Source organism: Catharus ustulatus, chromosome 7 (assembly GCF_009819885.2).
Source record: "Catharus ustulatus isolate bCatUst1 chromosome 7, bCatUst1.pri.v2, whole genome shotgun sequence".
NCBI classification, from domain to species: domain Eukaryota; kingdom Metazoa; phylum Chordata; class Aves; order Passeriformes; family Turdidae; genus Catharus; species Catharus ustulatus.
The window spans coordinates 24,541,996-24,562,458 of record NC_046227.1 but is presented as its reverse complement, the minus strand read 5'-3'; the positions used below and the strand labels follow the sequence as shown (position 1 = coordinate 24,562,458).

The 20,463-nt window shown below is 39.4% G+C and overlaps 1 protein-coding gene across 1 annotated transcript in view; it reads right to left on the bottom strand.

Moving 5' to 3' along the window:
* The window catches only part of MAP3K2 (mitogen-activated protein kinase kinase kinase 2), a 52,141-nt gene extending 37,026 nt beyond the window's left edge, over nucleotides 1-15,115 (bottom strand). Inside the window, exon 1 of the mRNA XM_033064758.2 lies at nucleotides 15,056-15,115. The gene's annotated coding sequence lies outside the window, so the exon portion shown is untranslated. The remainder of the gene's footprint in view (nucleotides 1-15,055) is intronic.
* Between the last annotated feature and the right edge of the window lie 5,348 nt (nucleotides 15,116-20,463).

Genomic DNA, 20,463 nt, shown 5'->3' with positions numbered 1-20,463 from the left:
AGAATTTCAAAAAGGTGTTTGCTACACTCTTATCACATCATCAAAGAAGTATATCCTAGCAACAGCATTTTGGATATAAGGGTGGAGAGATGCTGATTTATATTCATGATTCACTTCCCACCAGCCACCTTCCAGAGTCTGGAAGTCTTTCAGAATCTGAGAAAGCTAAAAACAATTTCCAAGTATCATCTGGGTATTTTCTTTCTTTGGTGGCTTTGTCAAGGCAAATGAAACAAAACCTGAGCACAAGTAAGCCATGCAGACAATGTAGTTGTTTCAGACACCCTTGAGCTAATTGCCCATTCTCACACACTTCTATAATAACCACAACATGGTGCCTCTCAGTTACTAAACTAAGAATAAAATAAACTCAGTGAAGCAAGCAATCCAATTTAGCCTGATTTAGTAAGGAATTCAGAATTTCACAGGAACCCTTTACCTACGTGGAAGGTGCTTTTCACTTTCAGATTCCAAACCTGTTGCAATAGTTGGGTAAGAAGCTCAGGAATATCAATTTCCTCCACTAAATATTCACTAAAATAAATGAGTGCAAGGATAAATGATTTCCAACCCTCACACCAAAGCAAAACGACATAATGTGAACTCAAAATAAGAAAGATGCACTGTAATTATTTCAATCACAGGTAAAGAATAAATCAGACACTGTATTAGACATGAGCAAGTTAAATCAAGGCAACATGAAAACAGTATCTGCTTGCATTGCTATTCAGAGCCATACTTGTCTAAAATAGACGAAGCAGAAAGAGCCAAGTAAAAATGAAGAGTGAGCATTCACAGCTGATTTTTCAGACTGTAGAATGGACAATCAGAATATAAAGTACGACTATAAAATTTTATTTCATAGCAAGAAGAATGAGACAGATAAAATGGTTTTACTCTAAAAATGTTATTCTTAAACAATCAAATGCTTGGTCTCACACAACCAACCTCCTATAAATCACAGCAAGCAAGGCTGACAAAATCTCAAGTGATCACCCAGTCAAATGTATCTACTTAACCTTTAACCAAAATAATGTGCAGCACTGCTTGTTAAGGTTTTTATTAAAAAAAAAAAACCCACACAGTATCTGTGAACAAGACAAAGAGTAATACCTAAAGCTGAACTTCTGTAGCATTTTTCAAAACTCAAAGCAACAGTTGGCATAAATGACAATAATGACACTACATAGTGTGACAAGAATAGAAGTCAGTATTGTTACAAGACATTAGAAGATACCCAAAAGAAAGTAACTCCATAGAAATGAACATAAAGAAGAGGAGATACACATAAATGAACACTGGACAAAAAGCCATCCTTTTCAAAGAATATGAAAGCAGCAGCACAAAATCACAACTGACAGAAAAAGAGAATCGAAGAACGTTAATGAGAAAAAGCCTAACAGTAACACATTAGAAGTGAGACCACCTCTAGAAAAACTTGGATCTTCAACATATTGTAATAATACATAAAACAGTATTCACAGGGAAAGCAGAAAAAGGAGAAAAAGACTAATCCAAACCAAAAGCCAATGATACATTGCTAAATTAAGGTAACATTTGGAAAACAAAACAAAAACTAGGATTCAGTGGGTCAAATTTGGAACATTACAAATTATGTTTAACAGGGTGAATTCAATAAAAGAAATACAATTGCTGTCACAGTACCATGGGATCTTTTAAAATATACTGCAAGGGAATGAATGGATAAATGCTTCTTAGGTAACATCTGTAGAAATGTTTGATCCCAGCCTTTTTTGCACACCTTGAGGAATCTTCAGGTCTGAATGAAAGCCACCAAGGAGGAATTCTATCTATCAACAGCACACCAGTAAGGGCTAGAGCCACAGAGCAGTAATATTCTCCTTGGTTCCTTCTCTCTCATGTGCCCTCCCCTACTCTGAAGCACTTTCTTTCCCCCTTAATTTATCCCAATTGTGAGGTTAATTGCACTGGACACAGGACACACAGAGTGTTCACCCAGCTGTGCCATACTAGGGGAGACTGGCAAAACAGCAGAATCAAGCAGGCCCTGCCGGTCGACACTTCAGAGCAAGGAAGACCATCTACAGCAGCATCTCTCACAACCAGGGAAGTAATTCAGGAACTATTGAGTCCTGTCCTGGACTTGAGTAGCATGAGACAGGAACAGTATTCCCCTCTATTTTTACTTTATAGAATCACAGAATCATTAAAAGGTTGAAAAAGACCTCCAAGAGCATCAAATACACCACATCCAAAAATCCACCAAACTCTCCAAGAGCACAAACACCACCACACCAACTGAATCAGAGCACTAACTGCCACATCCAGCCATTTCTTGGGCACTCCCAGGGATGGTGACTTCCCTGGGCAGCCCATTCCAGTGCTTGACAACCCTTTTGGTGAAGAAATTCTTTCTGATGTCCAATCTGAACCTCCCTGGGGAACAGCTTGAGGCTATTTCCTCTTGTCCTACTGCTACTTGCCTGGGAGAAGGGGCTGACTCCCACCTTGCTACACACAACACCCCACTATATGGTTTTCCATAGTTACCATCATTCAACAAGTCTATCCTAAACAGCTGAGCCAAACTTTTCTCACTCTCTTTTAATTAAACCACACAGCACCCCAAGCTATTTTAACCTTTTGTAGAGAGGCCAAACAACCCTAAACAGTACCATGAGCCAGCAACCTCTATGAGCATGATGGGCTTCATAAAATAATAGCAATCAACTCACTCAAAGTTAACACCTTTTAAAAATTATTAATAAAAATGTACTAAGGAGTAAAAAAACCCTCAGATGTGTTTACTGCATTTAGATAGTGAAACAGCAAATGGTGATTAAAAAAAAGAGAAAGAAATAGCCAGCATCCATTTTTTGTTCCAGTTTTGAGAAAAAAATCAAGAGGTTGTGTCCAAATCACTGTATAGTGTTACTGAAATAGTAATTTCATTACCAACAAGAACAAAGAGATAAAATGCAGTGATATACTTCAAATCAAACATCTAAAATTCATGATACAGAGATTTTTAAGCGTCTAAGACTCTCCACAAAAGCAGTGGTTTTGTTTTCTGGATCATTTTTGCAAATATTTCTAAATACTTGGAAAACAGAAGATTCTAGTGGATTGTAAATGTTATGTAAATAACCGAGTATTACAAAGGAAAGGGTCCAAAAGCTACCAATTACTCTTATTATAGCAATCAATAATAAAATACTGCAATACTTAGCTTGGTTTCTGCCATAGTAAATGCAAAACACAGCAAATACCTCGATTACAAGGTTTGTTATTACTGCCAAGTAAAATATGTCTTCTTGAAATAATTACAAATTAGTTAACAGAACTAACTGCAGCAATCACCCTACTTAGGCTTTTTCCAACACATTGGCTAAATATCACATGATATTTTAGTTATTTGCTTTAAAACTTCAATTAACTAACAAGAGACCCAGCTGATACACTAAAATAAAAGAAATCCATATTCCTATTTAGCAGAAAACATCAATGAACATGATTCCTGCTGCAGGTCCCTGGAGACCAACAATGATCAGGCAGGCACAATAAGATAAAAAAGTTATGGTTTAAGGAAATTACTGAATCATGTCTGAAAACAGTTGCAGTCCAGCAAAATGTATTTAAATACATATAATAATTTACTGTGTTTACTCTCAATTTATTATTAATTAAAAATAATACTAAACACTTTAAAAATGAGATGAACTGCATTTATGGTACTAAAACTGACAGGGCTGCATTCTGAACTTCTCCCTGCAACTAGGAGGGCATCACCCACAATTAAAAGCTATGTTTCATGCAAATCTGAATATTGTGGTTTATTACATTTACTTGGTAATGTTTTTGCACTGAATGCATTTTAACATGAAGACAACCATTTAAGAAATTGGAAAAAAAGTTTCAGACACAAGATTGGACAAGCAAGAAACAACTGAGAAGAATTATTAGTCCCAATGTGTAGTTATCTAACATAGGTGCAATGCACATTAAAGAGGCATAGTGAAATCCTTGTGTGTGTAAAATGCAGTGTATGCAGAAGCCATCTTGCTTCTGTACACAACCTACAGGCACAGCGCTCCGTGCAGATGGCAGACAGCAACTGTGGGATGGCTGAAGCATCAGAATCTTTGTGGCTGGTACACAGGTATCAGGTATCTCTACAATGGGCAGACTTGTGATTTCTTACACTGAAGACTTTTAAAATCTTCCTGGCAAACAAAAAAAAAAATTTATGTCTCACTGATTCCACAGGAACATGTAAACTTACATCATCTATACAGCTACAGACATGATTTGGTATTTGTTTGTTTTATGAAAAGAATGGTTACTAGCTGCAGTCCTTCCAGAGTTCAATTTAATTCACAGACAAACAAAGAATAACAAAAATCCCCAAACCAATAAAACAGACCAGACTTGCATAAAAAACAACATCTATGGATGGTGCCCACCCAGTTCCAGGAAGAGTAAAACCTCAAAAATCAGTGCTGTCAGTTCTAGCACCTTAAGTGCAGCTCTCACTCAAGTTACCTTGGGAACCAGATTTCAGAATTAACTGAGGAATCCAATGTGCCCAGTGACAATAGTAAAATTTCATTCAGATTAAATCTTTAGTTCCTGCTGTTCTATAAACCGTAATTTGACAGAGTCATGTAACATTTATCAGCTTGATGAACTATGATCTTGACTTGAAAAACTTACAGCATGCTGAAAGGTTTGAGAGTGTAAGGATGGAGTTTTTAAAGACTGTTCTCATAAAAATGCAAAGCAGTTCAAGATGAGTTTATAGCAAAATTAGGCTTTTGAGATACATATCTTAACACTTACAGCAATATTCACAAAGAGTAACCATAGTCTACGAAAGCTAATCTGTCTACACTTCCTTTACAGTTGACAGGGAGAGATAAGAATATTTAGAGAGTTTCAAGACACTTAAATGCAAGTTTCCTGCTTTGAATGAACCTCTTCTTTCTAAGCAGTATCAAGAGCCTTTTTTAGCTAACCCTTCATAGGCCCACTCCATTTCAAGTACACCAAAAAGATAAGATTGTAATTGGCCTCCAACAGAAAAACATCTACTTTCCTCAACCAGATCTCTCTCCTCACCTAATTCAAGTTTTGTAAAACTTCTCTATTTCCTGTATCTGTCATTGCCTCGGCAGCAGCCAAAGCACTTGACAGCTCATTTCTCAACGTAACTGAAAAATTACTTTGCTGATACATCAAGCAAATCTTTCTTGAAAGTCATGATGCTTTCTTAAGATCTGTTTATGATTTCTAAACTTAAAATTTTTAAATTGAGGAAGGGTCACAGCAGTTGAAACTTGCAGACAAGCACCACAGTGACACCTTGCAAAATATGTTAGTGCTGCCAATCTTGCAACAGAACACAGAGGTTGCAAATTGACTGTTCATCCTCCTCTCTTATCCAGGACAAGATTTTCTCACAAAGGTATGTCAAAAAGTAACAGACAGTTCACTGGGCTACACATAATAGCATCACTGCCTCCAGAGCACTCCAGCATCTTGGAAATTCATCACCACCATCATGGTGGAAAGCTCCAGAGCACCACAACATGAACATTCCTTACCATTAGCTGGGCTATATGCTAAACAAACTGCTTAGTGCTATTCACATCAGAAAAATGTGAAGGCTAGCTCAATATATTAAGGTAACATTGGAGTGTCAACAAACACACACACAGTAGAACACTTCTGTGACGTTTGTAGCTTTATCCTAATTTACTATTTTACATGAACTGAGTAGATGCATAGGTGTCTCAAAATAGGTTTATTAAAATTTTAGACTCTAGAATTCCATGTAACATGCACTACAGTGAGTGTCATAATGAGATCTAGGTGCTTCTGTGTCTCCTTCCAAAAATCTCAAGTGGTGCTCTTGACTCAGCACTTGTTGCTGCCATTTGGCGCCCTTGTGCTGAAGCTGTCACGAGCGGCACCAATGTTAGTCTTAAGTTTGGAGTAAAACTAACAAGTCAAAATACTTGTGAAGAAGGGCTAAAGGTCTTACAATGAAAACCATTCCTCACTACAAATATAACTGCTCGTGCTCTATCCAAGGTCCTACAGGAAGACAACTATTTGGAGAAGGTTTTGTCCAACAGACAGCTCACAGCATAAACCCTAAAAAATACATTTTAGCTCTCATCTTTGTAACAGCATTCAAGATCAGCAGTTCAGCCAAAGAACTAATTATACACAGTACAGACTTAATCCTATACCAGCACTACCAGTACTGATGATTCCTGCAACCTTTATTACTCTAAGAATAGAAGACCATGCTACAACCAGCAAAAAAGAATGGATTCTAAGAGTAAACACTCACTAAAAGAGCAAACCTAACACAAATCACTTCTATCAACAATATTCTATGGGCAAAAATAAAATACATTAGAGAAAAATGCAGTCTTCCAGCAGTTACTGAATATTGCAAACAACTGATGTCCAAGAGCGATTACATACAAATCATCAGTCAGATACGGTTTTTGAGGACATACAGAAAAAATACACCTCCTTAAACTCCAGTAACTAGTTCTATCCTTTCCACTTAACCTTTCAGTTTTGTGATTGTGATGAGTTGAAATACAAGCATTTTGGGAAATAAGCCAGATGAATAAACCCACTGTCCATTTCTACACCTCCTTTTACTGTCTACCTTCAGGTACTGAAACCTCAAAGCTTTGTTTTTCTTCAGGATAACAGTCATATTTGACAGAATCTTCCATTCAGAGCCAAACTCAGCTATTTTGAATTTGCAGAAGTTGTGAGTTTTAATCATGGCTGCAAATCACCATTTCAAATCAAGTACCAAAAAAATTTAACATAAGATACATATGAGCCTTTTTGATTAATATGATCCACCTGGCATTTTGCTGTGACGCCAGTAAGGACACAATCTAAGTCTCCAAGGACATTTTTGTGTCTTTACCATGAAGACAGCTCAGTCTCTATTACTCTCCACTTCCCAAATTTTTCAAGACATAAAGAAGAAATTGTCCCCAGTGAACAGTCTTTGTTATATACTATCTTACTCATTCCTCAAAGCACAATTCTTCCTGCACACTGTGCAAGGCAGTGATACATTGAGGAAATCCAGAGTACATGATTTTTCTCATCTTCTGCTGCCTTGCTGTAATGTTTTCCTAGTTTAATGATGAACCAGCACCTGGAGTTTCTGCCTAAAATGCATTTCCTGGCTCACACTCAATTCTTACTCATTAAGTTCCCCACGTGCTCTTCTCATCGTAATTCAAATTAGCTTCGTACATTCAGTCAGACAGTTCCTTCATTTTTTTCTATCCTTCAAAACAAATATAAAATGCAAAAAACCAAATCTCATAATATATTAACACGGAATATTTAAGTAGATAAGACATTCATGAGCCGTGTAGATTTCCAACACGGCATAGAAAAAACACCCCTGAATCCATCTCCAATTCAAGAATAAAATATGCAGCAACAAATAGCAATGAATTGAACCAGGGAGCCCCAGGAATGGAGAGAATCAGACCTCTCACACTTGAAACTGTACAGAGAGCTCAATAATACCAGGAAGAAGGCAGGTAAGAGTGTAATTAAAATACACTAATGGAAACAGAAAACCGTGTTCATATACAGGTAACATATAGCATGCAAAATCCAAATATTTTTTAATATGATTGTGCAGCATTTTTGTAGCAAGCAGGTCTCACTGTGCAGGCCTAAATGGACAAATTTGTAAGTTTTTACCCATGTGGAGTAGGCACTGTGTTTTAAACTGGATGACTCACAGAGGCTAAAACACTAAGACATTGCTAAGTCATCAACTGCACAAACTCTTCGTCACTTTACACTTTGGTAATAATCTTTAAATCCCTGTAGATTAAAAAAAATTTAAAAATCATCATTCAACCCAAACCCCCATAATAACACTGAAATCAAAATGTAGAAATAGAAACTAGGTTTGTCAAGACACTCCAGAAGTAAATGCAAAGACACAAAGACAACATATTGTCCTGAGGCTTCCTTCTTGCACCTGTACTAGCACAGCCCTTAGCAGTGGGTGCCAAATTATGAGGACATATATGATGCTTTAAATGATAAAAATGTAAGAAGCCTCACAAATATAGCTAATAAAAAACTAACTACAGACTCAAAAGTGCCAGAGAAAGGATTACCATGTCTGTGCCCACTTCTAGTCATCAACTTTCAGACAATTGTTCCACGGCTAAGGTTGCATTTGTGTCAAGAGAGTAGTCCTGCTTGTCTACAGTAACTGTGCTGTCCAGCTGAACCTTGATGACAAGCAGGAGATCTGGAGTCATTAGATGATGCAGTTGAAGATTTTACATTTTAGTTAATAACCAGCCAACCTAACTGGTCTCACATCTCTACAGTATCAATGCCAACACAAAGAAAGCAGCAAGAACTCATGCTGGAATCAACCCTCTCAGCCACAGTATAGATCTGGATTTTTAAAAAAGATGACAAGCATAATGCAGGGATTTCAGGAAATTGAACTATATTAATAAACTACAAATAATTAACATGTGTGTAATTGTGATGGAGCAAGGAAGAGCAGATATGGCTCTCCAAAAAGAGATCCTCACTTTCAAATCCTGATGCACACTGTGTATTTATATAAAGAACTGCTCTCACTCAGTATCATGGTCTACTTGGATTTATGGCGCTGGAGAAGTCTCACAAAGACCTTCTTGCAGTCACAGCATAAGAAAGATCTACCCTTGCATGAAAAAACTGTGTAAAATACAGAAGACATATTTGTTTTCACAAGGAAGGAGGATACCAGTGGGCCTCCACAACAGTGTGTGTTGTTCAATATATCATAAATTATCCAAGAAACAGGAGCTTTCTCAAACTCCTATTATTTGGGAGAACAAGGAGAGGACGGACTAGAGTAGAGGTGGTGGTCAATCAACATCATAGAATAGGTTCTACAGGGGAAAAGAAATAGGCAAGTTAAGACTCTGGGCGTGGGGAGAAAGTGATAAAGTGCTACACTGTACATGGAACAGAGAGATGTACTGTTATAATACACAGAAAATGTCCACTCTCCTCCAAAAGAAAGGTGGCACCAAAGGAATTCAGTACAAATGTTTAAAAAGCTAACAAAAAAAAAAGTCATTTTTACTAGAACCACTAACATACCTATAGAATTTCTTACAAAAGGATATTTGGATGGTAGACATTTATTTAGCTGCATGAAAAAAAGGTCTGAGAAAAAAAATCCAAACATTACTAGCTACACAAAAAGTATGCCAGATTTAGAATCAATCTTACTAAAAATAAGTAGGATTGGAAGAACATTCAAGCTAAAAATGCATACACTGTTCTCTCTTTTCCATAAGCATTCATTCATGCTCATCACTGAGGGAAGAATACTGGATTATCTTTTGTTTGATTCTATCAAAGATTAAGATTTTACCCAAAACTTGCCAGACAGTTCACCAATAACATATAAATTTTCTTTTGAAAATCTCATTCGGTATTCACCATAGCACCAGTATCACAGACCCAGAAAGATAACAGATATTCCATGAAGGAACTCACTGCAGCAAGGCATTTGTTAAGTCAGTCATTAAGAAGTCATTACATTATCCACCTCATCCCTGCCTGAAGTTACTGTGCTCACTGCTACCAGCAGTGCAGAAAATGCTTTTCTAAACTCAACTTTACACCAAGACAGTTATCATCAAGCCATTATGGAAAAAAAACCCCACAATTCCCATGGGGGTTTGCTATTCAAATTGATTTTTATTTTTAAAACAAAGTCTTATGCTGGAGTTACAAAAATTGTGGCACTGCTAAAAACACACAGTTAGTGTGACAAAACAACAGTTAAATACATGTTGAATTTCACTAGTTTTCAGCCACTGTATTAATAAAATATTTAGGGTGACATCTCATCCTCTTCAATAGAATGTTGTAAATTTTTTTAGATTTTCTTTAGAAGTTTAATTTCTGCTTGTGTCAGTATTTTAGCTCTCTATTATTATCATAAATTCAAACAGCTTGAGTCAGATTTTTCTGGTTTTCAAAAGTTTGTTCAAAGATAAGACTATAGCTACTTCTGGTAACATGGCATTTAAACTCTTAGCATTTACAGATCTCTTGTCAAAATTATTTTAAAATAATTTCAAGGACAGGTGAGACGTAATCAACATTTACTGCTCAAATAATTCTTCCTGCAAGAAACTAAAAAAGGTCTTCATTAGTAATTATATATTGGTGTCAGTTTAAATTTTTGTAAAGAACATACTGCTGAAAGAATTGCAAAATTTGTCCCATCTGTGATCTAGCCTCAATATTATGAATAAAATAATTTACATTTACTTAAGTCTGGTAAAATGGAGTAAAACCAGGGAACATGCTGAACACACAGCTGACTCAGCAATTCCTTCAATACAGCATGCCTATAGGATTAAAATTTCTTTTGCTACGTCACTGGCCCATATGACATCTCAAAATGGCAAAAGGCTTGTTCAGGTACAGTTACACTGACAGACGTTACCTCAGCAATGTAATTTACTTCAAAAGCCAGCACATGTATAAAATAGACCAGTAAAGACACCCTTGTGCCAACAAAAGCTGCATCTAACCCTGGAGAACTTGTTCTCAATCAAATTTCCTGTTGTAGAGCAGGCTTATTTCAAAAGCCACAGGGATTGCACAGGATTGTGCTGGGAAAGAGATATGGAAGAGCAGCAAGTGCATACTCTGCTAAGTCTAAAAAGGCTTAATAGAAGAAAACTAACTCAAAATAAAGATTGAATTCTATACAGTATAAGGTGATATTCCTTGGAAAGATAACTCCAATTCATATATATGAAGAGATAGCTGGTACAACAACACTAATATGAGCTACTGTGTTAGCAAATGCAGGAGCCAGGAACCTGATGCTGTTGGCAAGAAAAGAAAAAAGGCCCAACAACAAAACAAAAACACAACCCAGCCATACCTGCATGCACACACCCTAGAATGACATTTTAATAAGGCCGTCATGTTACTTCTGTTACTTGTAGAGTAACTTAATTACTCTGTTGCTCAAAAACTGTCTGTAGACCTCCGAAAAAGATACAGACAAATCAGTGCACAGGGAGACTGAACAAGAGAAATCCTGTTTGTTAAAGAGAAGTCTAAAATAAAAGGAGACAGAGGAACAGTCTTCATGTGTGCAAACACTTGGTGAAAAGAGCACAGAAACCACTATCCTGCATGAGTAATAAGAGCTGGATGAGAATTAACTGGCTTAACTAGCACCAAGACAGAGTTAAATGTTAAGAAAAGCCTCCTAACAACAATAATAGTCATGCACCAGCTATAAATAGACCAGTGAAGAGGTGTGGTATTCCCCTCTTCTGAGGTTTTTAAGAGAAGATCAGACAAGTGTCTGTCACACATGTTTTCAGCATATTTCCTTTTGCCTCTGGTGGGGGCTGACCTCATGAAATCCCTTCCCTTCTTACACATCTGTCATTTCTTTCTTCATCCAAATGAGTAATTTTCATGAGTGTTCTCATACCTGAGCTTCAGAAGTACAGACTTTCCCATACAAATACTTGAAGCATATGAAATTTATAACACTGCTGTTGTCAGATTATTAGTGTACTTGGCACAGATTATCTCAGGAAAACAAAAAGCAGCATCTTTTGCTGTTGCAGACAATATACAAAAATGGACAAATGATGATTGGAAATACAGAAAGAGAAGCAAGTGAGAAAGATATTGTGAAGGATTCAAAGAAAAAAAATTGCTGAAAACAAAGTTACAGCAAAGAAAAATACCTTAGCCTAAAGAAGACTCTTTTCCTCTCACATGAAAAACTGAGTTAAAGTTTGCTGGTAGATCTTAAAAAATATGCAATAATTTGAGATGCAGAAGTTCACATAAGACTTCACAAACAGGTGGGACAAAGACACATCTCTACAGGCCTCCCTGCATTACCAATTCCCAACTGTTGGCTTTTAAAGGACAATGCAGATACTTCTGCTTTGGCCTTGCTCAACTAAGTCCAACTTAAATAACCTCATCAAGCTGGGCCCTAAACCATGCCACAAGAGCATTTGTTGGTCTAGTATCTCTAGAGCAGTGGTTCCCATTTCCAGGGGGAATCCCTGCAGTATCACAATACAGAACTCCATCTTTCCTTTCCTCATTGTCACCGATCTTCCTGCCGCTTCCAAAAGATCACATTTAAGATTAATATATTAAAACATCCCAGAAAACTCTGCAAATAAGCATTAGTCTAAGAAAATGGGTTTACATGGAGCCATAAAATTCATTTGTCATACTATTAAATCAAGATGTCATGCAAAGATACAGAAATGAGAAATGAATCACAAATAACATGCTGAATTCTGAACATGTTCCCATGTTTCCAATGTTATTCTGCAAGCTGTGTGCAATTATAGCATACATGATCTATTTTGACCTCAGCACTACAAAATACCAAAATAGCAAAAGAAGTATTTCTTTCTAAAGAGATTTTTCTTTCTTCTCCCAGAAAAATCAGTGTGTTTAATAGAATTCACAGGGGTTTTTTGGGGTTTTTTTGTTTTGTTTTTGTTTAATACTGTGTCAGTTCTACTTCAGAATTTTAAAAGCTTACATTTAGAAATAAACTATCAGGACAGCAAATCTAATAGTTTCCTAATTAGATAAACCTAGAGTGACTAGGCAATATACATATTTACATTAGCTTGCCATGTATATGAAAACACGACATTTTCTGCAAATGTATTTAAGACCTACTTAACTACACCAATCAGCCAAATTTGCATCATTCATTTTTCTCCAAAAAGTCTAAACAAAGGATAATGTTAGCAATACAAAACATCTAAGAAGATATTAACAGACAATATGTTCATTACTCCAAACTAAATGGGTACCTCTCCATAGATCAGAACACCACTGGTTGTGTGTCGTGGAAGAGAGGGAACAAATGAAGGAAATCAATCTATCATCAAACTCAGATTGCATTTTATAAGAAAACCTTACTTTTAAGTTCAGAGGATGACCAATTAGAGAGTCACTGAACAACTTGTCACAAAAACAGATTACTCATCACTTTTGACTTAGTTTGCTGAGGTAAAAAGCCAGCCTACAGTTAATATGAAAGAAAAAACTATAAAACTTCAGATTGCCAAGATTTCAAAGCTTTTTTTCTCCATAGTTCTCCACAAATACTTACTATTAATGACAGGGTTTTAAGATCAGTAATTCTGATTTCTACCTAGATATGAACTTCTTCTAGGAAATTATCAGGAAAAAATGTGAAGTAAAATCTCTAAGTGTGGACAAAGTTCCAGCTTGACCAACATGCTTGCTTTCTCAAGAGAAAACTTTATAAAAAAACAATCTCTCCTGCATTTAACATCACTAGGCTTTAAATTCCACAAGCCTGTGCACTGATTAGCTTTCCCAACATTCAGAGCAAAGAACCACTGACACATCAATGACCAAAATTGAAAGGTTATCCGTTTTTACAATGATTAGTTTTATCAATGTAAAGCAAAAACAAAACAAAAAAAAGCTTGTCTACTGATATTAAACAATAACATAATGCTCATTTCACCACATTAATACATTCTGTCACAGTTCTTTACCAAATAAATTTACTACAAAACTCCTAAGATTACCAAGCTTAAAAAAAAAAAAGTTCCTCTGACAGTTCAGAAATCTCAGCAAGCCAAGGCAAGCAATGCAAAAACTTCTGCTTTCGTCACCTTAGTCTTCTGTTGCTAGGTAAACCACCTGTCCAAACACCAACACAGAGTTCATCAAGGCAAACTCTACACAGATTTTTCTTCTCAAGCAATGAGTCAATCTGACAAATGTTAACTTCCTATTCTGCTTTATCAATATACACTAAAACCTTGGGGAAAAAAATCAAATTAATTAAAGACAGCTTTGCTACCTCAGTCAAATCTGGGTTCAATACATATCAGTGGCAGTCATGATAGAACACATAGTGTAAAGGAAACAGGAATTATAGCAAGTTCTGATTTTTAAATAAATTTCTGAGGAAACTGGCTAATTACAGAGTCACTGTAAGGAAAGGTAGAGGTGAAAGAAAGAAAAAATAGCAACAAAAAAGAATTATCCTGTTTTTCAGTGTGGCACAAATACTAACTCATCAATGCCCCTTCCCTTAAAAATATCCACAGGGAATTCCACAGGAAAGAACACTTTCTGGGGTATTTCGTTAGTAAGTGCTTTGCCACCAGAGAGCCCAAGACGTTGTGCAAGACAAGCCTGTAGCCATTCCCTCTGCTAATACGTCTCTGCCATATACACAGCAATACAATTCCGAAGGCCTCCAACGCTCTGCAACGTGCTGCATTGTTTAAAAAAAAAGAAACGCTGTAGTTGAGAGACATTTTCTGCCTGGACTAGAAATCCCCCTTATTTCAAGGCAGGCTTTTATTATGTTTTACCACCCTCTTAGAGGACACTGCACGATACAATGCAGCTTAGAAGTGCTCAGCTAATTTAGGGCTTTGATCTTCAGTAATGCCACAGCCAAAAACTAAAAGCAGATTTATGAAGCAAGAGAAACCAATGGGAAAAAAAAAGAAAAAAAAAAAAGTCAAAAAACCCCCCAGTCTCGTGGGTGCTGCAATGCACTTCAAAACCAACACGGGAATAAATAATCCAACATTCACTTTTTCCCCTGACAAAAACATCTCGCAGAATCTGACCTACATACCCAATTCACAGCACTACCACTGCAGAGCAATTCAAAGACAAGAAACCACAGCATCAGCGAGCAATCACGGGAAGGTTTAGGATGACATGGAAATACTCGTCAGGCACGTAAAGCACTTAAGACACTGCAGCGGTAATGTAAGGAAGCAACATCAGCGCGTGTCTGCCGGCACCGCAAACAACTACACGGCCGCGCAGCTCCACCTGCACCGGGCCCCGGTGCTGCCCCCGGCCCGGGCACCGCCGGCCCCCCGAGGCGAGCGGGCAAACGCGCCCCGGGGATCCCCCGCCCTCGGGCCGCCCCCGCCCGCCCGCGCTCTCCCCGCGCACCGACCTATGTCACGGCGGAGGCCGGGCGGCCGCCGGGGACCCCCCGCGCTTCCCGGCGGCGGCGGGCGCAGCCCCGGCTGGGCGGGCGGCGCGGAGGGAGCGGCCAGGATTCCGGAGCGGAGCCCACCCCCCCGGGGGAGGGGGGGAAGGGGCCCGGGGCCTGCCCGCGCCGGGGCACGGCGGGGACGGTGACAGGCGGCGCCGAGGCCGGCGCGGAAGGAACGACGCGACTCGGCAGGCGGAGGGGAGCGGGCAGGTGCCTCGGGGCGCTGCGGCCGCGGCGGGGCCGGGCCGGGCCGGGGTCCCGTCGGGCGTGAAGCGCCGCGGCTGCCGCTGCTGCCGCCCGCGAGCTCCGCCCCGCGCGCGCCGGGCCCCGTGACGGGCAGGGAGCGCGAGGCGTCACCGCGCGGCGGCGTCACGGCCAGGGGGCGGCGCGCGCCCGGCGGCTGCGGGGGCGCGTGCGCGCCGGGCCCGCAACCGGGGTTCGAGTCCCGCTCGGGGTCCGAGTCCCGCTCGGGACCCTCCACAGCACCCCCGGGCCGAGGCACCGGGGCCCTACGGCTCCTGCCGCGGCCGCCAGTCCCGAGCAGGCGAGCGCAAGAGAAGCCCGGCCTAGTGGCGTTCCGCGGTGCGGGGTCGGCGCCGTGCGAGGGCAGGACGGGAAGGTGCCCCGCGGTACGAGCATTGCCATTGCTCACTGCAGTGAAAACAAATCCTCTGCCAGGCCCCGACCGCAGCCCAGCGCAGCACACGCTGCCTTGACTTGCCTTTTACAGGGCTGTACACGCTTTTAGACAATTTAGAAGGGCGCTGTGCCGCCTTGAGGCCCCCATTTCTCCCGGCACAGCCTGACCGCTCCCGGCAGGAGCCACCTGCTTCCCGCAGCAGTCAATGCATGCAAGGAAGGAGGAGGCTACCCTCAATTAATCAGCGAGGAAGCAGTCCCTGATACATAGCACGACAGCTATTACAGCTACCCTTGCATTCTTAAGTAGCCGATGACGGTAAATAATAGCATGGCAGTGTAATTAGTTTTGTACAGATTTAACAGTAACCGTACAGGCATGAGCCGTGGTGTGTGAGATGCACAAATGAGCTGTGCCCTTTGAGACACTGCCAGGCCCTGTGTGCTCACACAGAGCTGTACAGACACAGCAATGACCTGTGCTGCAGCACCTGACTGCACAGCTCAGTAATCCCCGCTGAGCTGCTGCTCACATGCTGCTTTCTGGGCATGAGGTAAGAAGTATTTAATGTGTAAGACATCAAGAGGTTTGCAAATCCTGGACAACCCCTCAAAATCTACCCACAACAAGGGTTGGAGGGCTACTTTCATCACCCTTAACAAACCAGTGAAATAATACTTGAACAGAAGTTTAAGATTTACGTGTCAATTTCCAGTGGGAACCACATGTGAAACCAAGTAGTTGCCCATCAAGGTTCATAACCAGATTATTTTGAGATCTTCAACCAAAATAGGCTACAGAGAATGATAAAACCAAATGTCATCATGTTTTTTTAAAGGCACTGAAGAAGACAGTGCTAAAGACCAACTGATGAAGCACATCCAAGAAAGGCACAAGGCACTGAATCACTGATTCCAGAGCCATCAGGCAGGAGACAGTCATCTCAAAGCTAAGACACTTTGCTCCAGACTTGGGAAAATCGTCAGTGGTGCTCACAAGTCTTTAATTGGGATGTTAAAAAGGTGACCTTTTCTGCCAAACAATAGGGAAACGGCCAAGAAAATGCTGACTTGTGATGCTCCTGCCCCATCAAGCAAAATCAATGAGCCACAACTGCTTATGCAGCTTTGAAAACACATCCAGTGTTTCCCTAGCCTTAATGTTCCATTTCAAGGCCATTTGTCAGCTTTAGCATCTTGTAACTGGATTTAACTGATGGAGGAGGGGTTAGTGAATAGTAGGTTTTGAAGCCAAAGTTCTTTCGCTACAGAAGAAGCCAGCAAGGATTATGGAAAACCATCCCACATTGCTCTGCCCATGTGATGCTTTGTACTGCTGCACAAAGCCTGCCCAGCACACTGCACCATCCCGAGAGTGCCTTGTAGAGGTGATGTACATCCTGACAGGCATCAGTGCTATCATGCCATAATCCTGAAATCAGAGCATTTTCAGTACCAGGAGCAGGATGAATAGCAAATTATTGACTTTGATATAAAAAATACCTATCAACACCAAGGACCAGCATTTATGATACTGGCTCACACTGAGCTCAGCCCAAACCCAGGGGCATGGTTCTGGGATCTGTATCATGCTACCAGAGCAAAGTAAATTTTACAGAACAGTGCAATTGCTGATATGGAAAGTACGTAACAGTAAAAAATAGCTGACAGGAGTTTAAAAAACTGTATCAGTTATTTATCCATTCAGTTCAAACCCTGTACAGGTGACAGAAGTTGGGAGGTGTGGGGGTGGAAATTACAGAGTAAGCACATCTCACAATAGTGTACTCAAGCAATTGACTGAAATCTGGCAGAATGGCTCTCCCTGAATTCCAGAATCAATACCTCATTGCAATGAGAGGTTCTCACCTCCTACATGTATTGCTTGAGGCTAATAAATGCCTATATTAGTTAACACTAGAGCCACAGCTTCTAAACACTTTAAAAAGGAACAAACCAGCCCCTTTTCAGAGGCATGCCATCATTCTCCATTTTTTCCCCAAGTTTCTTTGCCTCCCCACCACTCCTTCCTATAGATGGCACCGTATTACCATGTTTTGAATGACATCCAGAAAAGGGTAAGTTAGTAATTAATTTAATGTATATTTAATCAAATGAGGGGTTAAGTGACAAAGGAACAAGCTGCTGGCAACAGAGCAGATAACAGAAGTCAAAATGGCCTCTTCTGGGAACTGCAGTGGGACAGAGCTTGTGATGCCAGAATGTTATAACATGACCCAGTCTTTTCTCACCAGCAAGGAGAGCCAACAGTCTGCTTATAAATTTAAATCCAGCTCACATGCATTGAGCAAATAGCAGTATTATTTCAAACCTTTCTAGTCATGTCTGCTATGTTCCTCTGCCTTCCCATGGCAGAAGGGAACAAGTTCCTGTATCTCAGGAACTTATCTCATTTTCATCCAATACAAATGCACTGCTGGAAGATTCATAAAAATGTAATATACACTAAGTGATCTTGGGCAGTAGTACTGATAGGTTTGTCTGCTGCAAGCCCATCACTGAAGTTTATGAAGCAACTCATTTACCTTTACGACTCAGCCATATTCAGTAACCCAGAATACAGACACTGTTGACTTTGCTAATAAGACAATTCCCCTAACATCTGCAGCATTCAGCCATTTAACACAAGGCTGCTATTTGAGATGGCAAGGGGAAACTGGGAGATAACGATTAGAAATATATGAAATTACACTACCTTGCAAAGAGCACACTTTCTTAAAGATTACAGGAAATATTCTGTGTGACTGTTCAGAAGACTAAACACATGCTTGTAACAAGCAAGGGTTGCCTTGTATTTGTTCATTTATATCTCAAAGCAGACAAGGCACCTTACTGCAGAATGACACTGCACAGACTATTCTCCCTTTAGCAAACATGACAACTGTTAATCTTTAAAGAATGACCATATTTACAACACAGACTTCATTTTACACTAAGTAAACCTGCAGAATAATCAGACTTCACTTTATGCTAAATAAATACCCTGAATGAACAATATTCTGCTTAACACAAAGGGTATCTGTAAAATGTAAGACAAGTGCAGCTGACAGAAATCGACAGAAGTTCCCCTTCACTGAATTACGCTGCTGTCACAAATGTAAAGTTCTATTCAGACACATATTCAGATATAACACCAGACTCTGGAGTAAAGTAGCAGTTGGTAAGCACCTATTCATCCATCAAACGAATATCTGATAAGACATAGGCAGAATAGGCACAGGCTTAGCCAGAAGTAAATGCTAAAGCAACCAAAAAGAGATTTCTAACAGAATGGTAAATGTAACTGTCATTTTAACATTCTTCACTTCACTTATTACAATTACACACTGCAGCAAATGTTTAAATTTCAGTGTTTGGTCAGTAAATCTCCTTGATTCTTCCTGAGGTTCCATAACCCTTTTCTCACAGTTGCTTTTGCTTCCCTTGTAAAATAAATCAAATAAAATAAAGCCCTGTTCTCTGAACTCTAGATACCCCAATCTTAAGGTCAAGGATGTTTTTGCTACCACACCCATTTCTTTTAACCTCTCAATGCCCTTTGATCAAGGGCTGTTGGCATAGGAAGAGCTTTGCTACAGTTGATATTATCTGTAGCACTACAGCAGAAATCTGAAACATTCTTGCTGCCAGCTGACACAATACTGGGTTTCTGCAAGGTGCTGCAAAACTTTTAAAATAATTGTAATCTACATAAAAATGGACCAGAGAGGCAAGACCAAAATAAAACCTCTGTTCTGAGAATTAAACACTTCATGTAATCCATGGTGCATAATGAAAAACACAAAAACAAAGTAAATTCCCCAAAAATACAAATAAAAACAAAAAACCACCCACAAACAAACAAACAAAAAAAAAAAAAAAAAGATAAAGACTGTGATTAGTGCAAAACCATTACAGCAAGGGAGTTACTATGCTAATTTCTAAAAAATTGTGATAAACCTTTTCATATTATGCACAGTAAGCCTCAGCTCATGGGGGAACCTTGGTAATATTACTGGGGAAAACAAAAGAAAAAGCAAAGCAGACACACTGATGCGTTCCTTTCTCCTTCACAGGATGCATTTTCTGCATTTGTAAACCAGATTTACTCTTAGAGTATTCTGAGTATATTCTCCTACTGCACTAAGCTGAGCACATTACGGCTCCACAAATGCTGCCTGTTTCAATTTCCTGCTAGTTAAAAAAAAAGCAACACACACAGCCTCTTCTAAAGAGCTAACTTACATCTTCTCAGTACATCCATTACTTTGCTGAAAGTTGAAGGCAGGGTGGAATTGTATTCAGCACAAACAGAAAGGTTTGTTACAGTTTTACTTGTGAAGGAATTTATTAATAGCAGACTGAACATGTCTGCCTCACAGAAGAATGCTCACCTTTCTAATGGTCTCATGATTTCCTGAGGTGAATGATTAATTTCACCATCATTACATATAAACTTCCCCTCTTTATGAATATTCACACTATAGCATAGTTAAAGGGGAAATCTGCAAGATTAAAAATTGATGATTTCCAAGTTTGTACCCAAATCTTTCAGTGAACATTTCTGGGATATAATAAAAGTTAATTCACTTCCATTTCACTTTGAATCCACAGTGCACATATACCATAGAAACTCACAGCAAAAACCTAAAGAGAAAGTAAGTTCCACAAGTCTCAAGCTTATTCATGTTTAACCTTCTTTTCCAGAAAGATGTTTAGAATGTCAA